The sequence below is a fragment of the Bactrocera neohumeralis genome, chromosome 3 (assembly GCF_024586455.1).
Source record: "Bactrocera neohumeralis isolate Rockhampton chromosome 3, APGP_CSIRO_Bneo_wtdbg2-racon-allhic-juicebox.fasta_v2, whole genome shotgun sequence".
In the NCBI taxonomy this organism is placed as follows: Eukaryota; Metazoa; Arthropoda; class Insecta; order Diptera; family Tephritidae; genus Bactrocera; species Bactrocera neohumeralis.
Genome location: NC_065920.1, coordinates 40,676,522 through 40,700,775, shown reverse-complemented (window position 1 = coordinate 40,700,775; position 24,254 = coordinate 40,676,522). Strand labels below are relative to the sequence as shown.

General features: G+C 35.7%; 1 protein-coding gene across 6 annotated transcripts in view; it reads right to left on the bottom strand.

Moving 5' to 3' along the window:
• LOC126752527 (disintegrin and metalloproteinase domain-containing protein 10) overlaps window positions 1-24,254 on the bottom strand; it is a 364,893-nt gene that overhangs the window by 195,125 nt on the left and 145,514 nt on the right. The window lies entirely within an intron of this gene.

The following is a 24,254-nucleotide window of genomic DNA, read 5'->3' as shown; positions in this document are numbered from 1 at the left end:
GTAAATTGAAAAGTCCCCGGCCTACCATAGTAAAACACATTTTTGTGGCAATATTGGTTACTTGATTCAACATAGTTCTCTTCAAGGGTGATACACTTATTTGTCCTTTGCTTTATTCGAAGAAAATTTTTACCAGAAATCATTTTTTTGGGCTCCGAAAACAGGTAGTTTTCACTGGTGACCAGATCTGGAGAAAACGTTGGATTAGGAAGGCATTCGAAGCCTAATTCCTAGACTTTTGCGGTCGTTTTCATTGACTTGCGACACAGTGCTTTGTCCAAGTGAAACAAAACTATTTTTTTCTTCAAAAGCGGTCGTTTTTCGGCAATTTCGTCCTAATAACGCTATGTAATAGTCGCTGTTGAAATTATCCCATGCAAAATACAGACGCTATAAACTTGCCAGGCGACTGTTACGTTTCTCCATCCTTTGGAGTAGATTTATTGTATGCAGTCCGCTCAGATGACTGTCGATTGGACATCGAGGTGAAATGTTGGAGCCATGTTTCATTCATTGACAAATATAGACCCGAAAACCTGGGTTTATTACGCTTGAACAAAATTATTTTGTGTACTTTTTTGATATTTTCGTCGGTAACAACCACTTTTGGAAGTCTACTGCGCTCACCGTCTTCGGTGCTCATTTCAACACATTTAAGCTTAGCATACCGATCCTGGGCTGTAGATTTCGGGAGTCCGGAAGCTCGTCACCAAGCCAAGTTTTTGTTTAAACTATATTTTTTTCTTAAGGGGTCAGTAGGGTAATCTTTTTTAATTTTTTTTTACCTTTGGAAGGTTTCGAAAACGGCCTAAAAATAATAATATCTCTCGACGTTCGAAGCGCTCGGAGTGCGCAACTCAAACTTTGAACGCGTTTTTCTCAAAACACACTTTTTTAAACTGGCGGACATGATACTCAACCAATTTGCTTAATTTTTTTTTTAATGTTCACGCTTGGCTATCGTCCCTATATTTTTTATAATTTATTGACAATGTTATGACAAAATTTTTGTAAAAAAAATTGAGAAAAATTAAAAAAAAAAAGTTAATTACTTTTTATTTATCTAAATTTTTTCATGATTCTAATAGGGACGATAACCATTCACGTACTTTTTAAGAATAAATTGGGTTTTTGTGTTTCAGATGATCCAAACATGCGAAATCGTGTCCGCCAGTGAAAAAACGCATCTCATTCACCCAGCCTTTTCTCCGACAAATGTCATCAAAAAATTCCGAAAAAAATTGTTTATACACTCCACGGTATACCTCATGATATGTGAAAAAAGTTCAATTGTAGAATAAAAATTTCTATTAAAAAAACATGTCAAAACAAGTAAGGAAGGGCTAAGTTCGGGTGTCACCGAACATTTTATACTCTCGCATGATAAAGTGATAATCGAGATTTCATTATACGTCATTTACATATTTTTCAATTATCGTATTTGTGTAAAGTTTTATTCCGCTATCATCATTGGTTCCTAATGTATATATATTATACAGAGAAGGCATCAGATGGAATTCAAAATAGCGTTATATTGGAAGAAGGCGTGGTTGTGAACCGATTTCACCCATATTTTGTACATGTCATCAGGGTGTTAAGAAAATATTATATACCGAATTTCATTGAAATCGGTGTAGTAGTTCCTGAGATATGGTTTTTGGTCCATAAGTGGGCGAGGCCACGCCCATTTTCAATTTTTAAAAAAAGCCTGGGTGCAGCTTCCTTCTGAAATTTCTTCCATAAAATTTAGTGTTTCTGACGTTTTTTGTTAGTCCGTTAACGCACTTTTAGTGATTTTCAACATAACCTTTGTATGGGAGGTGGGCGTGGTTATTATCCGATTTCTTCCATTTTTGAACTGTATATGGAAATGCCTGAAGGAAACGACTCTGTAGAGTTTGGTTGACATAGCTATAGTAGTTTCCGAGATACGTACAAAAAACTTAGTAGGGGCGGGGCCACGCAAAAAGATTACTCCACTGACACCTTAAAAAAATAGTTGTTTTAAAAACGCGAAATTCATTTTTATTTATTTTATCACAATAACAAAAGTTGCTTCACTAAAAATGATGGAATTTACAAACTAATGATCCGACAGCTGTCAAATTTATACATGCCTTTTGAAGGTTAAGGGTAACTAATTACAGTAGCGCCATCTATGCGTCGAGTCGGGGACTTTTCAATTGACATGTTACAAGCGGACATCTGGTCTGACTCAAGGTGATCAGTTATATATATATATACTTTAAACTTTCCGCCACCTTCTTGGCGTTACAGTGGCAACCTTAATATGCCTTGTTCAGAGTATACAAATCTTGCCGACGGATTCACTGAGCTTTAGGTTTCCTTACTCATTATAAGTTGATTATACCAACAGTAACCAAACAAGGATTTTACCACCTTGAGAGGGGTGAACATGATTTCTGGACTCAAACTTTTCAGTTTCTAGAAAACTTAGTTAAATTGAATCTCGCTTATCAACTTATTAATAACTTATTGAACGTCAACTTAACTACGATTGATACATATTCTTTATTCAAGTAAATTATTTCTTTCGGACTCAATTACTATCACTATAATTAATATAAACATTTAGCCAAAAAATAAAAACAAATTTACAAAAAAAAACATATGTATGTTTTTCATGTTACATTATTTATTCTCCCCCCGCCTTTGTTTACATAAAAACACGGGCTTCCATTTCAATATTACACACGTTCGTGTTGTTTACCCTAATGAGCGTGTTGGCAACAGTATTTGCAAGATTTATGAAGCTAGCCTGCGCACAGGGCAACTTTAGCAATGCCGCTCACAATTGCATTTGTGCCTTTGGTAGATTTTCTCCCCGCAAACTTTATATGCACGTGCATTTCGTAGTCACAAATAGCATAAAAATAAAATTATGTGGCAAGTATAATTGGGTTATGTGCGTAAAATGAGTAATGCCAGGGAGGTCGGTGGAAATTGGGGGAAAAAACGTAAGCAAAAACACTTAAGCTAATAACATTAAAATCTTAAATAAATATAAAAGAATGCAGGTGCATTACAATGTACGAACAGTTATGTAGGTCATGGTTGCGTTGAAAGTGAATTGGAATTTATGAGTGTAAAGCTTTTCACCCTTCTTTGCTGTTTCTTTGCTAGCAGGTGCTTATTTGCGGTTTATTTGCAAAAAAAAAAGTTGATTATTTTTAATTATTCTAAGTTAGATAAATATATTAAGAATATTATTACAGCTTTTTAGGACTCTTAGAATCGAAAGGAGAGATACATATTTTAAGCGAATTACAACACCACACAGTGCCTCGACTGGGTCGGTATTAGCCGTCTCAATAGATTTGTGATTAGCTCAACCAACTGCGATTTATTAAGATGTCCTAAGCCATATATAAGTGGTTTTGTCGCCACAAAGAAACCGTATTTCAACTACCTAAGTGGATCGGACTTAAGTTGGCATGTCCCAAAAGCCATATCCACGTTTCAAAGCTTGACATCGTTAGTCCGCGATTTATATAAAAATATTATGTATACAAGTATATCCAATTTGATAAAGGAGGCTAAACTATACAAAAATTGAAGACTTTCAATTTCGAACCACTTTCTGGCCTTCAAGTTCCAGTTTAAATTTTCACGGCGTACCGAATGTAATTGTAAATTTTTATACTCCTGCAACATGTTGCTACAGAGTATAATAGTTTTACCTAACGGTTGTACTGTATATATCACCTAAAACTACTCGACTTAGAAGTAGCGTCATATACATAAAAAAGAAAAACACCAGAAACTCAAGTACAGGTATGTCCCAATGAGTGCAGATAGTTGGGCCAGAGAAGATTCAAAAGAATCGGAAGTATTTTCGGCTTATTTAGCCAAAAAATTCTCTCCATATGAAACACACTTGGATTATCCTACTGCTTCTAGTCAACAAAGCAAAGAAATCTCAAGTTGCACAAGCAGTGAGCTAAGTGGGGAAAACAAAAATCTGAAAAACAAAAAATCCCCCGGTTACGACCTGATTACCGCTGAGGTTCTAAAACAGCTTCCTTTAATAAGTATTGTAAAAATTACCAACATTATTAACGCGGATTTTCAGCCTAAATATGTACGTGCCAACTTATTGGAAAATTGCTGAAGTTATCATGAGTCAAAAGCCAGGAAAATCTTCTTACAGGCCCATATCACTTCTACCGATAATATCGAAGCTATCAGATAACTTCGAAAAAGCTTTTTGTGTGCCGTTACAAGCGGTGGAGTTCAGTATTCTGTCGTATACGCTTTTCCAAAGCTAAATGAAGAAAGACGAGGTGGAATCATCTTGCAACTTTGCTGCACTGATATTGAAATATCTCGGTGGACACACCTTTGGCTAACTCAAACAAGATGGTGAGATCGATATTAATCGCTTTAATAAGTTTGTTGTAAGCACAAAGCGATTCGTCGATCGAGGAAGATCTGACGATCTTTCTTTTAGGAGTTTTTGGATAACATCAAGGACGAATTTCTGTCCAGTGACATTCAAAAACTTTGGACCATAACCTAACCTAGCCTAGCATACATATGTGCCATTATTGACGTTACATTTCTAATGCAGATATGAGCGAAATAGGTTCCGAAATCGGCAAAGGAATGGATATTTTAATATATCTTAACTACAGCGCCATCGAGTAACTTATGTTACTACAAGTATAGACCGCTGAGAAACTGACATGCTGCAGACATTTATTTTCGAAAATTAGCATAAGTTGGCTCCATATTTGTTTTCCTTCTAAAGCCATATTTTCATAAACTTAGAGGCCCCCCAAACTTTTCTACACAAAATTCAAATATATATATGCTTAGAGTTGTCTCATTGGCAAAAAAGCTATTTATTTTGGCGCCAAAAAGTACGTAAAATTGTTGAAAAACTTTAAAGCTCCTTCAACTTGTCAAATAGGTCTCCACCAGGAGTATCAGGCTCTGCAACAAATACACAAACATTTGCTATTTCTTTGTTTTGCAGTGCTATTCATGCAAATGTGGGTGCCAAATAAATATGAAACCACTGCAACATGCCACAAAGCCTGCTGAGACATCCTCCATACCACAGGATCATGTGCGCCCACCACCACGCCTTCACCCCCACAACATGTTATTGTCATTAAAGTCGAGCATAGAAAATGTGCGAATGGCAACAACAAAATTGAAATGCGGCTTCAGGAGGAGCGAGTAGAAGAGATGCGCAAGAGAGCAGTATGAGCCAGCCACTTGTGTGTAAGTACTTGTGTGTATATGTAGGTACTTAAATAAGTTGCATGCCACCAAATGCCAACCCGCCAACTAACTAAAACAGCAACCAATTCAGCCGAACTGAGCTTGTTGTTAGAGTGCCAGTTTCTAGTTTGTTTTCATCGAAAATAAAGGGTGGTTTTTTTAAGATAGTTATTTTTCTCATTTCAAGTCTTTTTAAGGCAGTTTGTTATGCCGCCACTGTTGCCAATGTATGATAAAAGATAGCGAAAATGAAATATTATTATTTAAGGATCTGTTGGAATCAGTTTAGTCATTTAGACTATTGGCATTGACCAGGTAAACCTAAGCCTCCCAAATCAATTGCCTCCAGCGCTCACCATTAACGGCTCGTCTTGCGCACATTTATTTTATACAAGTAGGTCTTCTTTCAAACTAGTTCGACTTCTGACATGGCAATTTTGCCAGAGATGTGGCGACGCCTACTTGACAGTTAAAGTATACAGTTAAGTTCGTCGCAGGAACATAAGTTTTGGGAATAAATTTTAACCATTTTCCAACACTGTTTCGATGTGGGTCTGAGCATGGTAAATTTTTAAAATATACTGAAAACAAATTACAAACTCACACTGTTTGACAGCTATCCCTCTAGGAAATTCTTTTCATTCATACCAAGGACACCCTGTACCTACCCAGCTCCAAAAATATATACCTCTTTAAATCGCATGGGTTTGTTGTTGATGTGCCTTGTAGTTGGAAAACTTTGCCTATGCAATTCAAACAAAAAGCAACGGTTTTCTAAAACACACCACATACAATTAAATATCACGGCATTGCATGTGTAGGCAAATGAGCGCCTCGACCTAGCGACAGACAGTTAAACGAACAATAGTCGGCAGATGACGCCCGCATGCATGCATGTGTGTTTTATTGTCAGCGACAATAAAAGCTGAATATATATTTAATAGCTTAAGTTGAACAGAGTTGAGTTTGAGTAGTAGCATTGAGCCGAGCTGCGTTGCGTCGTGCAGCAGTGGCGCAATAAGCGATCACAATTTCTGCCAAAAACTTTACAGGCTACGCCTTTGAGGCCACTGAGCTGTGAGGCAAAGACTGCTGTTGTTCCAGCAGTGAGCCTGAATGTAGGCAACAGCTTATGAAGTGGCAGACATACGACGAATGTGGAGCTCGCTAAAACGTCGAAGTTGAATGAAGCTGAACTCAATTTGAACTCAGCCACGAAACTCAATTTAGTCAAAGTCGGATTCTTCTTCATCTTCTTCGACCGTCAACTTATTTACTATCACTGAGGGATACGAAGCAGCAATTGGTTGCCTACTTTTGCGGTTGATATTTAGTTGTATTGTGGTTTAGACTTTTTGTTTGCGGAATAGTGCTTGAAAGCAACAATGCGACAGCTGCCGAAAATAATAAAGATAATAATAATAATAATAAACACTAAAAAAGAACTTTAAATGTGTATGGGAAAAGTTGACGATAAACGACAGTCGAAAATGGTTAATGGGGAATTAGGGAGGAATTATTTGTTGTTGTCGTGAAAAACTCACAGTGAGTTAATGAGGTTACAAATAATCAAAGCTTTTATAAAAAATATTTTTTCAGTGAGATACTTCACAGTTTTATCTTAGCGTTCATAGTCCTACATATTTCGTACTTTCGGAGTTAAGCGGATCTTCGGGTTATCAATATCATTGACAAATTAAATAGACCGTGGCTAAGTACACACAGTGAGGAAGTTCAGAAATGTTAATAATTTTACAGAATTTTTTAGGCTACACCTATGGAATCGGCTTAGTTTTCCATTGCTTTAGATGCTTGGCCGATTTCAATTGTGGTGTGTGTCTTGGGTTTATCGAAGATATGTACTATTAATATATTTGAAGAGAAAAAGTTCTTACCTCAAATATAATCGAAGGTTCCCATTACCTATCGAGATAATTCGCTAAATATTATTTGAAAAAAAAAAACTGTTTTTCTCATAAATGTTTGATGTAATAGCAAAGTATGACTCTTTAGACTTAAGCGAATGACGAAATGTCTTCGAATCAATATTTTATCTTTTTCGCAGAACCAGAATATTCATTATTATTTAAAAAAGTTAAAAAACAATTAAAAGGTGAAAAAAGGGAAAAAAAATTCAAAAGTCCGAACCATTTTTTTTTTTTTATTGCACTTATCGATATGAACCAAACGGAAAATGTTACATTCAGATATTCATTATTATTTAAAAAAGTTAAAAACAATTAAAAGTGAAAAAAGGGCTAAAAAATTCAAAAGTCCGCCATTTTTTATTTTTTTTTCATTGAAAATGTTTCATTCTACTTGAGGCCATAGCTAATTCGATATAGAAGATGAAACCGTTTTGTTTTTTGCTTTCAGATAATTCTTTTCCAAGAAATGATGTCATTCATCTACGAATCGGATGAGTTTCAGCAGCCATTTTCAAGACCGCCATTTTGAAAAAAAAATTTAAAAAAAAATTTTTTCAAGTAATTTAATATATGTATGTACTTTCATATGTAAAAAAAAATGATTGCTCAACATGTTTTGTAATAAAGATAAATGTATTGAAAAAAATTACGTTTTTTAGAGGAACCTGGCCTTAATCGAATGAAGAAATTACTTGGATTCAATATCCCATCTTGTTCGTTTAGCGTTTAGTTATAAATCCATTCACGGTAAAAATCTTACTCATTACTTGTCCGCAAAAATCTACCTCTCTTGATCACCGAGTCGATGTTGCCTTGTACGTTTCGTCTGTTGTCTCTATATGCGAGAGCTGGTACTTCATTTTTCAAAATATCGATCCAAAGTTTTACATTTTTCCCAAGATACTGCTTATTTGTCAGGAGAGCCAATGTCGGACCACTTTAGCATGTAGCTGCCATATAAACTGAGCGTTCAAAATCAAGTTCTTGTATGGAAAACTATCCTCAGATATCTTCATGAAATTCGGCACAGATTATTGACGACGACGATATAACATCCGAACAAATTGTTATCGATCCACTATATCATAAAGCTCTCATACATTGAGTGTTCTATTGCTCTTTCTTAAGTCTAACAAAAAAATTTTTGAATTTGGTTGGCTTAAAATATAAAACAAATGGTTTACTTTGAAGGTATGTATAATTTTGGAAATATTCGTGTTTATATCTTCCTGATTTAAATCCCTGATAATGTTGAAAATTTCAAAGAGACATATTGTCGTTTTTTTGTTTCTTGATCTGGCCTATTTTTGGAAAGATTGTAATAATAAAGCAAATAAATATGAAAATAAGAAACAAAAACATTTCTGATCCTCAAGGCAATGTTGGTAATGCGATGCAAGAGTTGCAAGAGTTGTTCTAAAGCAAAATGATCGGAAAATAAGTTAATTTACGAGCTAAGTCGTAAGCACAAACTCTCAATATCGAGAAAACACTGAAGCCAACAAATATGAGAAGTCAAAAACAAAAACATATTTGCTGGCAATATGAACATATTTAAAGGTAGAAAAAGTAAAAAGGAAAAAATAAATAAGAAACTCAAGAAAAGAATGAATGACAAAGCAGCATATCCCCAAAAGCATACTTGATTTAAATATATCCGAACGTCGAACCGGTAGTCGGTTGTACGCCAGCTTTACATAATCCTATTCAAGCTCATACAAGAGGTGGTTTGGCATTTGCTGCGCAGTGCTTTGCTGAATTATACTACCTAGATGTATGCGTAGTTATGTAAATAACGGTGTAGTTTGGGTGCATTTTTGAAGAGCTCAGCATATGCTTAAAAGTATGATGGCACAGTCAGTTTATGATATACAGCAAGTAAATAAGTAAATACGCAGAAAAGCTGGGTGATACGATTACATATGGATTTTCTCCAAACAGATGATCCTAGCAATGAACTCACCAGAAAAATTATTTATATTATTTATTTTATATTTTTTTACATATTTTTTAGAATTCTCATTAAAAATCATTGCTTTTTCCGATTTTATTTCACACCATAACATGACTCACGCGCTCGAAAGTAGGCTATTTACTGATTTTAGATTAAAGCGCTACTAGTTATTGGTATTGAATTGGGGCCTCAGGGGTATGCAGTTGTCTGTAAACTTTGAAATTTCACGCCAACGGGGTGCACCTCCATTGACTAAGTTTTTTTAATTTTTTATCCCCATCAAAGAAGTGGCAAGTGTCCGCCCTCGCCGAGTTGTTGCAAAGTCACAGTGACACCCAAGTTTCCACTAGCAATGACAGTTGCAACAAAAGAAGGAAAGTGAAGGTAACTGCATGCAGCAACAACCGTTAGTGTCATACTATGTTGCTATTTATAAAAGTAGGTTAATAATGTTAGAAGTTTCCTTATAGCAAACAATGTAATGAGAATGCTTTCCAGCTAGTACCGATCTACAACTATTTACTACTTATATGCAAGTAAGAAAATAAAATGGAAATAAAATTCGAAAAGAACGGAAGTGAAATAAGTGCAAAAATCGCATTAGTGTTGTAATGAGATATAGATGGCATGTATTTAGTTGAAAATAGCAAATGAGCAGCAAAAAAGTATAAAGCTGCAAGAGAGATTGAGTTCTTGAGTTTTGTTACTGAATTATAAATAAGATGGCGTTTTGCTCGTTGTTATTGTGCACTTAGAGTAATAAGATTCTCACGGTTTTTAATTATATGCCAATTAGCTAATGAAATGTCAAGAGAAAATATATGCGTTAATACTTAAAAGTTGTTTGGAGGAAGCGCCAACGTTCTTTTTGTTGTATTATTCATATTATTTATATTTAATTCTAAAAATTATATTTAACTTGTTTAAATCACAATATACTTGAATTTTCCTCCTTATTTGCGAAGAACTCGGACAGCCACTTTTCACAAGCCTCTTTTGAGTTCAACTTTACACTAACAAGGGCGTTCGCCATGGACAGGAACAGGTGGTAATCACTTGGCGCTATGTCCGGGCTATATGGTGGATGCGATAAAACCTCCCATCCGAGCTCCCATAGCTTCTGACGAGTCATCAACGAAGTGTGTGGTCTGGCGTTGTCCTGGTGGAACACTACACCCTTCCTGTTGGCCAATTCTGGACGCTTCTGGTCGATCGCCTGCTTCAAGCGGTCCAATTGTTCACAGTACATGGTAGAATTAAGCGTCTGGCCATATAAGCGCTCATAGTGGATGATTCCCTTCCAATCCTACCAAACACACAGCAAGACCTTCCTGACCGTCAATCCCGGCTTGGCCACTGTTTGGGACGATTCACCGGCCTTCGACCATGACCGTTTTCGCTTGATATTGTCGTATGTGGTACATTTTTTGCGCCAGTCACCATCCGCTTCAAAAATGGGTCGAGTTCGTTCCGTTTCAGCAGCACATCGCAGGCGCTGATCCGGTCCAGAAGGTTTTTTTGCGTCAAATCATGCGGCACCCAAACATCAGGCTTTTTGGCGTGTCCAGCTTTCTGCAGGTGGTTTAAAATGGTTTGGTGACCAACTCCCATCTTCTGGGCGATGTCACGAGATACCACATGCCGGTCTAACTCGATGTTTTCCATGATTTGATCGGTATTCGTCGTCACAGATCTTCCGCCGGCTGGCTTATCCAAGGTGTCGGTTTTACCCGCTCTGAATCGTCAAAACCATTCCTCCGCAATTTGTAGTGATAGAACTAATAACCTCACGGAACGTTTCTCTAGCGGATTTGCCTTTAACGAAGGAAAACTTTAAAATAGCACGAATTTCGGCATTAGTGAACTAACCATGCATAGCGTCGTTTCTTAGGTTATGTCAAGACCTTTTAAAGATGTATAGTAATGCCAGATACGAGTTCTGTAGCGTTTTATATATAGCTCGAAATTCAAAAGACAAAAAGGCGGAAGGGAGATATTTGACAACCTATATTAACGTCGTAACTTTGGACAAAATACGTAGCTCTCTGTAGGTTTCAAATTAGGTGTTGAACAAAAGAAAAAAATATTGAGAAAGTAACCAGTGAAAACTTTTCGAGTCTAACTCCGCTTTTTAAAGCAAAAAGTATTTGATATTTACTTGTTACTTTCTCTTTTACCTAAAATACCATGATAAACCAATCATTTAAGGAAAAAAAATTTTAACTTTAATAGAATAGTTTCCGTTTGTCAATATTGGTCGATCTAATTTCAATCTCTGTATAGAAAAAAGTTTTTTGACGTAGTGTGTTATCGTCTGAAGTAACAGTATAATCGACTGTGCATATCGGAATACTAAAGCTTATAGCTGTCATACAAACCGATAAAAATCAAGACGTAGATTTTTTTACTCTAAGGAATCTGATAAAATAAACGATTTTATGTAGATATACGTAGGTTGCCTTTTACATTTCGAGATTAGAGAGCAAAAACAAATTTTTATCATCGAAAATCGATTTATTGTTTTTCAAAATATTCTCGATTAAGATCACTATACTATTGCTTGCATTTGAACTAATTTTCGAAGCACTTTTGCCATCAACGGCCTCTTCAAGTATCGAAAAATGTTGACCTATTAGTTTAGCTTTTACGTTCGTTAATAAAAATAAGTTATTCGGTCCCAGGTCAGGACTATATGGTGGAAGGCTCATCAAATTCAATGTCTAAGTGCCCAAAAATGCAAAATTTTTACCACTCAGAAGCTACTATTCTGCTCTATCCTAGTGATATATTTGTAATATATTCAGGTTTTCTAAAACAAAAAAAACAGGGAAGGATTTGCTTGGAAGTGCTCGACAAATGTTTCTCTGTGCTTAGTTTGTCTACTCTTCTGTATGAAAACGTTAAATTTTCCCATCTCTTCGACTCGACATGAGCACACTTTATGGTGTATTACAGCAAAACAATTAATTAACTTGAATGACCCCGCTTCCCATCCAATAATCGCCATCTGTAGTGGTCATACAACATTTAATTATTTTCTGAAATTCGCGGATTAAATACTTCTAATAACCAGATACTTATGGATTCACACATCCATACACATACTTGTTGCATATAATATACTGTGTATTTTCTACCCTTTTCTGAGGCGATGGGTGAATAGAGGGTAAGGAAACCGGTATGGTTTTATTAATATCGATGGAATCACTCAATGGGGACACCCACCGGTTGCGCATTTGAATGCAGTATGTACGGACATTCATAGTATATAACTGGATATATGTATATATCTAATACATATAGATATGTGTACTGTATGGTATGGAAGAAGGAGTCAAAAGGGGTTAATCTGGACATTGCCCAATCATTTGTTGTTCATAACACAATGCTAAGCAGAATTCGGAGAACCTACTCTCTATGGCATAAGTACTCCACAAATGCAAAGGTGTAAGGGGACGATATTACATACTTAACTGCCTATGTGCTGTGTATTCTAACGATCCATTATTGCAAAACAACGAAAGGCTTTTGTAATTTCGTACATTTGTAAAGGCGGTGGAAGGGTATAAAGGTCTGACAATAAGACAATGCGTCACTCCACCTCTCTTCTTTTCTCTCTCCTTTCTGTTGACCGTCCACCCACTCTTATTGCTGATTTACATAGGCACTTTAAAAGCTTTAACCTCGCACGCACTGTCTCAACCACTCACCGGCGCACACACTGACTACTTCAGTACTTATGAATACAGGCAGTCAGTCAAGGCAGACAAGGCTTGTGTCGCCTATACTAAAATTGCACCCTTTGACTGACTGTCTGACTGCCGCTTACCGGCGTGCACAACAACGCAGGGCGCAAAGTGATATCCGTAAAAAACAACAGGTATTGTGCGGCAGTATAATGGGCCTCCCTGTGTATACAAAGGCCGTATCGCTGCAAGCTAAAAAATCATAGCACACGCAAAAAGGAGTTAATTAAGCAGAACTTTGTGTACTTCCCATTCATCTGGCATAAATAAGTTGTTGCCATACAATAGAACAAAGGAAATAAAGTTACTTGATTAAAGACATATAAGTCCAAAAAACAACAAAAAATTTACACTACAAATATTTAATTAAGGAAACACTAAAATTCGCTGAGAAATTTGGAATTTCAGTAATGGAAAAATAAAAGGTTTTAGTCAAGGCGAAGTTTGGCTTAATCAGAATTCTATTAAAAACAAGAAAAAACGTTAACTTCAGCTGCACTGAAGCTAATATATCCTTCACAGGTGCATTTCTTTTAGTAACTATGTGTTCAGTTTGTACGGAAGCTATATGCTATAGTAATCCTACCGGAACAATTTTTTCGAAGATTACATTGTTCCCTTAGAAAATAATCTATACCAAATTTGGTGAAGATACATTGTCAAATGTGAAAGTTTTCCATACAAGAACTTGATTCCGATCATTCAGTTTATATGTTATAAGAGTCCGATATCGGCCGTTCCGACAAATGAATATCTTAAAAACTGAGGGACTAGTTGGTATATATACAGACTGTTAGACAGACAGACGGACACGGCTAAATCGACTCAGCTCAACATACTGATCATTTATATATATACTTTATAGGGTCTCCGACGCTTCTTTCTGGGTGTTACAAACATCGTGAAAAACCTAATATACCCTGTTCAGGGTATAACAAGCGCATTAACTCAAACATGATATACTTGTATACACATATGTAGGTGATAAAAATTTAACTAAAAGGGGTAAAAATAAATATATTGAATAGGTCAGGGAAAGCTTAATAATGAAATAGGAAAATGCCTATATTAGAAATAAGGGCTTTATATAAAAAGACAGACCGATTCCATTAGACAAAATTGACTTTATGGTTAAGAAAACAGTAAGTCATTGTAATATCAAACATGTTGACCAACATAAACGGTGGAAAGCCGGGTATATCGGGCTAGGTCTGGTCCGATTGAATTAACCTTTGGCATTAAATTTATATAAGCTTAAGATCATATAATATATGCACGCACTTAGATTACTCATAATGTCACTGATATAGAGTCAACTAAAATAACAATACAGTAGAGGCCCGCTAATCCGGACATGGCCTAATCCGGATTCCACTGTAATTCGGACAGGGTTAAAAAACTCAAAATTTCTATTATATCCCTCGACATTCTCTATCCGTATTCTCTAATCCGGATCACATGTTTATTATTCACTACATTCGCTTTTATGCTTTATTGGTTTAAGTTTTTTTTTGTTTTTTTGGAACATGTGTATTATTTGTTATAATAAGCAAACAGAAATTTATAAATATTTTTTCAAATACATAGTTCTGATATGTCTTTGGTAATCCGGACTTCCTTATATTCCGGATAGGGGCCGGTTTTAATTGATCCGGATTAGCGGGCCTCTACTGTATAGTCATTATATCAGCACCTCGAATACTGAATAACTTAAGGAGTTTTCCTCGGTTAAAAAACAGGCTTTTTTCAAAAATTTTTTGCTCATATAAAAAATTAAATATTTTATTAGAATTTTTATTGTTAGAAACATACACTATTAACAAAGAAATTCTAAAATTTTTGGAAAAAATATTTTAAGCTCGGCCATTGCGACGCCATTCCCGGTGACCACTCAAAAAAAAGATGCGCCCGCGTTGGCAGGATAACTCCTTACTGGATCATCTAAAGTGGAAAAATACGTGTTTTAATAAAAACCTTAACTTGGAACTTTGACGAAGAAAAAAAACTGAAAATTGGATTTTTGGCAGAAATTTTTACAAAAAATGAAAATTTCAGTGAAAAATTTGCAACATTTTTTTTCATATAGTTGTAATCGAAAAAATCCTTCTTCCAAGTCTTTAGGTATTGTATCTCAAAGTCCTATGTAAAATTTCATGAAGATCGGTTGAGTAGTTCTTGAGAAATCCTTCCAACCTATTTCAAAAAAACAGTTTCGACAAAAACGCGTTTAAAGATTTGAGTGACAATAAAAGTGACCTCGAGCGAACCAGTTCTCAAGGCTGTATCTCCGAAACTATTATTCGGATCAACTTGAAAATTTGGGACAAAATTCTAGCGGTGTTGTAGAATGACGATTAAAAATGAATTTTTGAAACCCGTAAACCCAAGCAACCCCTTAACATCACTTTTCATAAGGAATTTACAGGAGAAGGAATAAATAATATATAACGAGTTTCCTATAAATAATTGAACTTTTTGGATACAGAATACACAATGCACGTTACCATACATTATATTTTAAAGCTTTTATTTTTAAACTGGTTCTAACAGTCGCAATATTGGAATATTCTTCAACAACTCGGTTGCAAACTCGCTCTAGATACATATAACTAATAAACTATATGTACCTTGAGTTACTTCCCTGGCTTAAATCCTGGGAAGTTGCAAGAGTCGGTTATATTCGAACTTAGATATTCTTTTAAGGTATCATTCTTCAGATATCCATTATTTTCCACAAAAATTCAAAACACCTAAATAGTATTATTCATTAATAGTTCAACCCGAAGTTTTCAGCAATGGAAAGAATATTTTGCAATGCTCCACACGAGCGATTTTTTAAGTCTTAATTTAATTTATGTGCCACAAAACGTGCACAGATCTTTCTCTACCTAAATCTTCAGTTAAGAATACACAAATTATGTTTCTACTCTAATATAATCCTTAAGTCTGCATTGATACCAATAATTTCACGGACTTTTTCCAGCAATTCAGCACGATTTCTAGCTTTTGGACGATCTGGCTGTTTGGTCGTTATTAAAATCCTTACGACCATTCTTCGAGAGTATCATCCATCATGTTTGACACGAAATTTTATACTTCTAGTATTAAGTCAGTTGCAGACACTGAGTTCCACACATTCGGTAACTGGAGACATTCTATATTATGGTTTTTAACTGGGAGATGACATACCTTGTTTTATTTCGGTATATTCATTTGTCATTCATTTATGGTATATAATTTGAAGCGATAGAATCTGATGGAATATAAAATAGTGTAATGTGGGAAGTGTTCGTGAGTGTTGTACGATTTGTATTAAGGTTGTGAAAGGGATGTTATACTATACCAAAAATGGTTAAACAGTAGCTCAGCAGTTGCTTGTATAATACCTTTTTCATAAAAAGCTGGAAGAAATGTTTCCACGTAATTGTATTGATATAGCTTTAGTAGTTTGTGAGATACGTTTTTTAAAACTCTTAAAACCGACGTCACGCCCCTCTTACAAAAAATTAAAGCACATATGAGCTACTCTATGGTTCTCTGCTCTAAATCTACGTTATAATTTATGAGCTAGTTGTTCTATTTTGAGTTTGAGGAGCAGTCTAGTTAAATGTAGAAACAGGGTGGGTGTCCACAACTAAATAACAAATCGTTAGTTTCGGTGCAATTCTTCACAATAAAAAGTTTTCCATACAAAAACTTGTTTTTGATCGGCCAAAATGTATGGTAGCTATAATCTATAGAGCTCCGATAACGGCGATTTCGACAAATAAGCAGCTTCTTAAGGAGAAAAGGACGTGCGGAAAGTTTTGGAGCCATATCTCAAAAACTGAAGGACTAATTCGCGTAAATCCCAACAGATGGACGGATACACTATATACATTAGATCGGGTCGATTTTTTTACTATAAAATCTTGTATGCAGGCAGGAAATGTTCTATGGATCATTTTTAATACATTTTATCCAAGAGACTTTGGATCTAAACCCGCTTTCGAGAGATCCTACTTTTAATGCGAACTTTAAAAAATCTGAAAAATCGAGTGTATTGGTGTTTAAAAAAAGTTGTCCGATCTGACCGATTCCATACAAATGATCAATAGAATATCACAATGCACCTACGTAATAAATATCATTCGGATATCTCAAAAACTGACAACCATCTTTATAATACCTAAGAAACTTTCTCTTAAAAAATAGCTTGCTCGAAATCGGTTTTAAATCCTTAGAAAATTTCCCGAATTCCAAGATTTTTCCGTTCTTCTGGCTCTCTGTAAATTAACCCTGTATACGGATTTTCGTATATACATATATAGTTATAACCTTTATAGGTTCATCGATACTTCCTCCTTACTAACAAAGAAAACAGCTTACCAGATTACCTTTCTGCTCACTGTTAACCTTAGGCATTTTGTCGATTAAGATTAAGCAGACTGGAATGTGTACCATATGAATGTATAAATAACTACATACGCCATTGAAGGGAGTTTGTTAATAATTTTCTTTGTTGAGCTTGTTAACAAACTGATTACAGTAAACACACACACACATATTTATATGTACGTATATTCAAGCATATGTGTTGTAATTGGAAATAAAAAATTATGCAAACAAATGTCGACTTGTATGATGTGATTAATCTCACTGGTGGTGCACAATTCATTAATCTTAATGCAATCACTCAAACAAAGGACACGACAAGGAAATGTGAACAATGCAAATTGAAAGAAAAGCAAACGACGATGACGCCTACGAATGTTGCAACAGAAATGGAAGTGAAAGCAGAAGAAATTAATTCTTACACTTTCAATTAATGGTGACATTTGTCAGCTGGTAAATCTGTGCTAACTGTAAATTGCACTTACATTACATGGAAGTACATACATACATATATACATACTAATACTAACAACAAATGTTAAGATTGAGGCAGTACAATAGGCAGATTTGCATGAAAATGGCTTGAAGTGGTTCGATTCTCGGCAAAACTACGAGTACTATGGAAAAAATTAAGTAGCAATATTGTGGGTAATAAAAAAGCATTCACAACATTCGTAACAACACTATTTCACATAACCTCAAAACTCATATAAAAAAAAACTCCAATAACCAAGTTTTTCGGTGCATCGATGCAAGCGAAAAAAAAATCGAGGATTTTAACAAAAAACCCCGAGGGCTTGGGTATAAAATAGTGAAGGAAAAGCTCGGCGCTCGCAAAGCCGCCTAAATTAACCGCTGCCAAAATGGAGCTACCTTGGGAACAGAAAACTGCTGTACCAAACTTGAGAGGGATCACCACTGATAGCGGTCACATCAGGAGCACCACAAGAATCCATTCTAGGCCCAGACTTGTGGAACATCTATCACGAAGCTTTATTCAAATTTGAAAAGCCAGACGCATCGTACTTAATTGGCTATGCGAACGACATTTTAGCAGTAATTACAGCAAAGGGCACAGAAGAAGCGCAAAGAAAACTTAATCAGGTCATGATACGGAAGCAAGCATGGCTCGACTCGCACAACATCCAGCTCGCTACGGAAAAATCTAGCTACTACTGTTAACAAATGAACACATATCCCTGGAAATACGTATGCAAAAGACTACGGATATTCTTAGGACACAAAATGCAGTAAAGTACGTAGGCGCAAGACTGGACCCCAGACTAACCTCCTGGGTACAAATCCAGCATGCCGCAAGAAAGGTAGCGAATATCACCTCCAAACTGAGCAGTCTACTGACCCAGCTAAGAAAAGAGAAAGCTCCTAATGTCCGCGACAATTAGCGTCCTATTATACGGAGCTGGGATCTGGGCAGACGTGCTTAAAAAGTTAAAACCGGCGTAAGGTAGAGGCACAAATAAAGAAAAAAAAAAACTATAAGAACATCGCAACAAAGATGGGAGAATGGGAATCACGGCAGATGGACGGTCAGTAAGACGGTTTTAGTTTTAGTGGCCTACAAGTGGTTTCATAGCTTTATCACTAGACTATTTTCTATATATAACGATATGAACTTAGGCCTCCTTAAAATATTATTTATTTAAACAAACTAAAATTAATTAGTTGATTCGTTTTCTAAATAAAATTATACATATATCATACTAAAATATTTGTTTAAATAGAAGGCTTTATACCTACAAGAATAATAGGTCCCCAGTAACATAGTCAAAAGCCGTGTGATATTTCTTACCTGTAAAAAATAAAAGAAAATACATTAGTTAACGGCTTAAAATGTTTATTTTTTATTATTTAAAATATTAGAATAAAATATAAATGCATGGGAACTGCAAATGTTCTAGACATGGTGGCTAACTTCATCAATTGCAACAAAAAAGTGTAGAGCAATCTTATATATTTTTCTTAGAAGAACATTCGCAAAACAGTTGGCAACATCTTAAAGTGTGTTAAGTGTCTCAGAGTCGGGAGTTGGCCGAAACGGCTTGCACGATCGGCGATTTTCCTACGACATTCTTAGATTTAGTTGTCAGATATTGATCGAAGGAATAAGATTTTAACAATAATTTCGATTTTTTGAGCCAGTCTTAAATGCAAATTTTTTCACAAAAATGCGGTTTTTGGAAAATCATCATTTTTCAAACATCATAATTTTGAATAGTTCTTAAATCATTACGTGTATTCATCTTAAATAGGTAATAATTTTTTATTAGTTTTTAGATTTCAGATAAATTTAAGCAGAAAAATTCTCTTCGCCGTCAGAAAACTTTTTTTGGATGTCCTCCTGAAGCTCGAAGCTCGATTACGGGCAGAAGGAATATAAAATTTAAAAAAAAAAAAGGGTTTGTCATGAAGTCTTAACACCTAGAAGGAACGCCGAGGCCCTACAATAGATGCCGTTGCAGTCGTATATCTCCAGGTCTACCAATCACATTGTGCCAAATTATATAGTGTTGAAAATGTGTGGTTTTAAGCTTCATTTGACATTGAAAAAAAGTTACAGCTGTTCAAAAATGAGTGAAAATAATGAAGAAATTCCTCGCTCTGGTCGATTCCGTTACGGAAAATTCGATGTGTAAGATACACCTCGCTCTGGTCAACCCATCTTTGAAAAAGTCATTCATGGAAAAGTTTGTCAAAAAGGGTTTTTGAACATGAAATGTCTGTGAAAAATTTAATTTAACATTCTTTTGAAAAAATGCTGCCTACAGAAAAAAGTTCGATGTGAGAGATGTTCATGTGTGGCGAAGCTCAACAAATGGTCGCAAGGCCATGATTGAGGTCTCGAAAAGTTATGCTGAGTGTTTGGTGGGATTGGAAAGGAATCATCCACTATGAGCTGCTCCAACCCGGTCGAACGATTGATTATCCATTTTACTGTCAACAACTATGAGATTGAAGATAGCAATAGAAAAAAACGAATAGAACTAATCAACAGAAAGGGCTTCGTCTTCCATCAGGACAACGCTAGACCACACACATCTTTGATGACTCAGCGAAAACTGGTAGAGCTTGGCTAGGAAGTTTTGATGCAGCCACTATGTAGCCTTGACCTTGCACCATCGGACTACTATTTATTTATGGTCAATGCAATTGATTATTATTTCTTTTATGGAATCTTTTGTATTTGTGAAGGGTTTACAAATTTCAGAAAAAAAATTTTTTAGTTTAATAACTTTCAAATTCTATCTCTAGGGCCAAAAACTGTACACGTCACTGCGTGCATGTTTAGATATGGCATGACAACCGCAAGCAAGCAAGCAAGCATATTTGAGCATATAAACTTACACCTAATAACCGCTTGTGGCATTTTCATGCCCTTTTAAATATTAACATCTGCCATTCAATATGAAAAGCACTCATTTTTCATTATTTTCACACTCAATTTACAAATTTAAAATTTGTCCTCCTACACACATAAGAATTTACTCACCAAAGAGAGGCAGTGAGACTGCAATAACGGTATATAAAAGCAAATAAATAAATTATAATAACAACAAAGCATTTATGATACGCAAAGAAAGGCCAGTGAAAAGTGGAAAATCGACAAATTGTTTGCCTCATAAAAGGTGAGGAGCGAAGTGAATGAAGAGAGGCTGCTGATATAGCCAGCCGACGTCGCAGACCTAAACGACGAACTGGATGATAGCTGCACTACTGACAAACAACACAACACAAGCAGAATAGCAAAGGGGCATATTAAACCACTAACATTCACTTTAAAGCATACTTATAGGAGTTGCTGTGAAGCAGATGAAAGAAGCGGCTGGTTGCCAGCAAGGTATGCAGCCACTCAGGCGTTTAAACGTCAACGGTGTCATTCGCACAGCGCCGTTGGGTGCTATTCAAGTATTCGAGATGATCAGCGCAGATATGAGACCGGTCGTGCGGGATTGGAACAAAAATTGTGCTTTCGATTAGGAAATTCATGCTAGTGACACTAGCACACTGTCAGCGTTTATTGGACGACTTGTGATGCGCTTTAAGGTATGATGAGTTTCGGATTTTACAGATACAAAGTATGGATATTAAAGATAACCGTGTACAAATTATGTAGTCTTGAAGGATATTATATGACAAGAGATGAAGAGATTTTATGTATGAAAAATTTAGTTATCGAAGAGATGTCAGACCTTCTTAGAACTTGTAAAGAATTCTGGAATTTGTGCAAGATTTCTAATGATGCAAACCTGCATAAATACTTTATTTATATTTCTGCTATCTCCTCTGGATGCCTTAAAGAATGAGAATCGAAGGATCTTAACCTTTATCAGACAAAGGCGAGACCTTTGAGGAGGAGGTAATAAGACGTTTCCAACTCATTATCTTCTCAAATTTTAAACCTTACTGCATAAATGCCGATCTCAAAATGTCGACTTAGAACTCTTCTAATTATTGAATGGTGGACTTTGTTGAGAGCGAAGAGCTTATTAGTCCTCTTAAGACTTGAATATTTTATGACTTAGAATAGAAAACCTCTTACCCTCGATTTAGATTGGTGAAAATTATTAAAACTTTTGAATAAATTTTGTGCGACTATCAGGTATTCAACTGGAAGCTTGATGGCATATGATGTTAGGCATTCCCATCCATTATTGTCTGTGGAAAATGTAGAAACAAAAATTACCCTTTGAGTGGCAGCACTTGTACACGTAGCATATTTATGCCTATAAAAACCACATAAAATTTGACTGATGGCAGCACTTAGGTATCAAAACACCTCTTTGTAAGAGAATATTTCAGCAAAAGCTACAGAAAAGTTAACCGTTAAGTGTTGTGCGAGATGTTTTGTAAACGCTTCTATATATACTAATATTTATTTATACGTCTGTCAAGGCTATGGATTCACATCTTTATATTTGCAAACGCCTTCACACCCATTTTAGCTGTCATTTCTGTGCTTAATAATGCGTGTAAGACAACACACGCTTGCACGAATACATACACACATGTACCCCACCTTCATACGCCCAAACACACAAATGGCACTTAACTTTAGTTGCGTATACGCAGTGTTGTGCCGAAGGCCTTTGACTTTCCACAGCGCCACTTTGAAGGTATGTGTGCACACGCTCACATACATAGACACTGGGCGGTTGAGCGGAAGGTGTATCCTTAATTTAGTAGCATCAAGATATCGGAAATGTCAGCGGCGTGGAATGCCAAACGGACAGAAATGTGTACTGCCTCGGAATGAAAGTAAAACACAAATTTCTTTAACATTTCGAAGGTAGCCGAAATATTACTGAAATACATATCGTAGTAGTCACGTGGGTGGCGCTTACGGAACCAGGAATAAGTGGAAAAAAGCTAAAAAGGTTTCTCAACTACTGCTAGACCACTTTTATTAGTAGGCATTCTGAACCGAACTAGTTTCGAAAATAAAAAATTTGACAATAAATTTCTTTAGCACAACAAAAATCTGTCACATACACCACCTCAATAAAAGAAGAAATATATAATATGTACCGCTACAAACTCAAAACTTAAAAGCAGCCTCATAGCCAAAAATATTTTCAAGAAGTGCTGCCACCTATTAAAAATATTTATTATAAAAGAATACATACTTCAATAAATGAAATGTTGCAATATGTGTGTCAATATGAACAGGCTTACGGAAATTTTGTACTGCAGATATTTGTAAAAGGGTTGCCACCTGTTTCAACTTTTTTAGAAACAAATGAATAACACATACTCAATATTACAATTTTGGAATTATATATCTCAAAAAGAGGTTGCCACGCATAGCGATATATTTTCGAAAGGGGTTGCCACCTGTTTGAAAAACTTAATTCAAAAGAATGAGCAACATATATGAAATAAATGGATTCTCATACAAAGAATGTCACTCAAAACTAAATCTTTTTGAAAGGAGTTGCCACCTGTTTGAAATAGCTAACTCAATGGAACAAAAAATTAATTGATATAGTAAATATTATCACTTGTTGAATGGGAATAAATTCAATGAGAAAAAAATGCTGCTCAACAGAATTAGTAGAAATCTATTCACATCGGATGAAGCTTCAGTTTCTTAAAAAATACTTCTCGACAGCCTTACTTCTTCGTCTTTATTGGCGTAGACACCGATAACGCGGTTATAGCCGAGTTTTCAATAGCGCGGTAGTTTTCTCACTTCGACAGTCCTTGACCGGTTGAAATTTCTTGTCCATTCCAATTGCGTAAAACCGACTATACTGGGAGCTGCTTCTTAAAATGTCTTCGTGGATGCTGCTGGTTCTGAATTGCCAGCTATAGGTATACGCTACTCAACTGGTAAGAAGCTGGCGAGTTTTTACCGGTTTTAAAACAGAAATTTTCAAGTTTGACTATAGGGTTATATTCAAATCCAATCTGATCCAATAAATGTGTAGCCGCTTCTGCAGACACAATAACTGCCGCACTTTAGCAACCACAGGAATCTACGCCAACTATGCAAACACTGACGATAACATATTCATATACTATATATGTATCTAAAATCATAAAATATATATAATGTAATACTTAGATATATGTAATTGCTGCCGCGGGCGTGTTTAACGGCAATAAAATAATTTTGTTTGCCCACATTTTTCGATATTAAACACTTGAGTGACTTTAAAATCACATGTTGTTGTTGTTATTGACGTAGCTATAATTTTCGAGGGCTTTCCACTAATACCATTATGTTGTTGTTATTCACAAATTCACATAGTCAACACCCACTCTACTCCACACTTTGTTGCCATCACCTTTTCGTTAACGCTTTAATACATATATTTTCGGTTGCTGTTAATCGTCGCTGGTGTTGCTCTTTCTATTGTTTTTGTTGCTGCAACTCATTGTTATGCGCCCGTCAACACATTTTTGGCGAAAGGACAAACATTTCGAATTAACTAAGCGTGAGATTTGATTATAAACTGCAAATTCGACTGGCTCAACACAGTT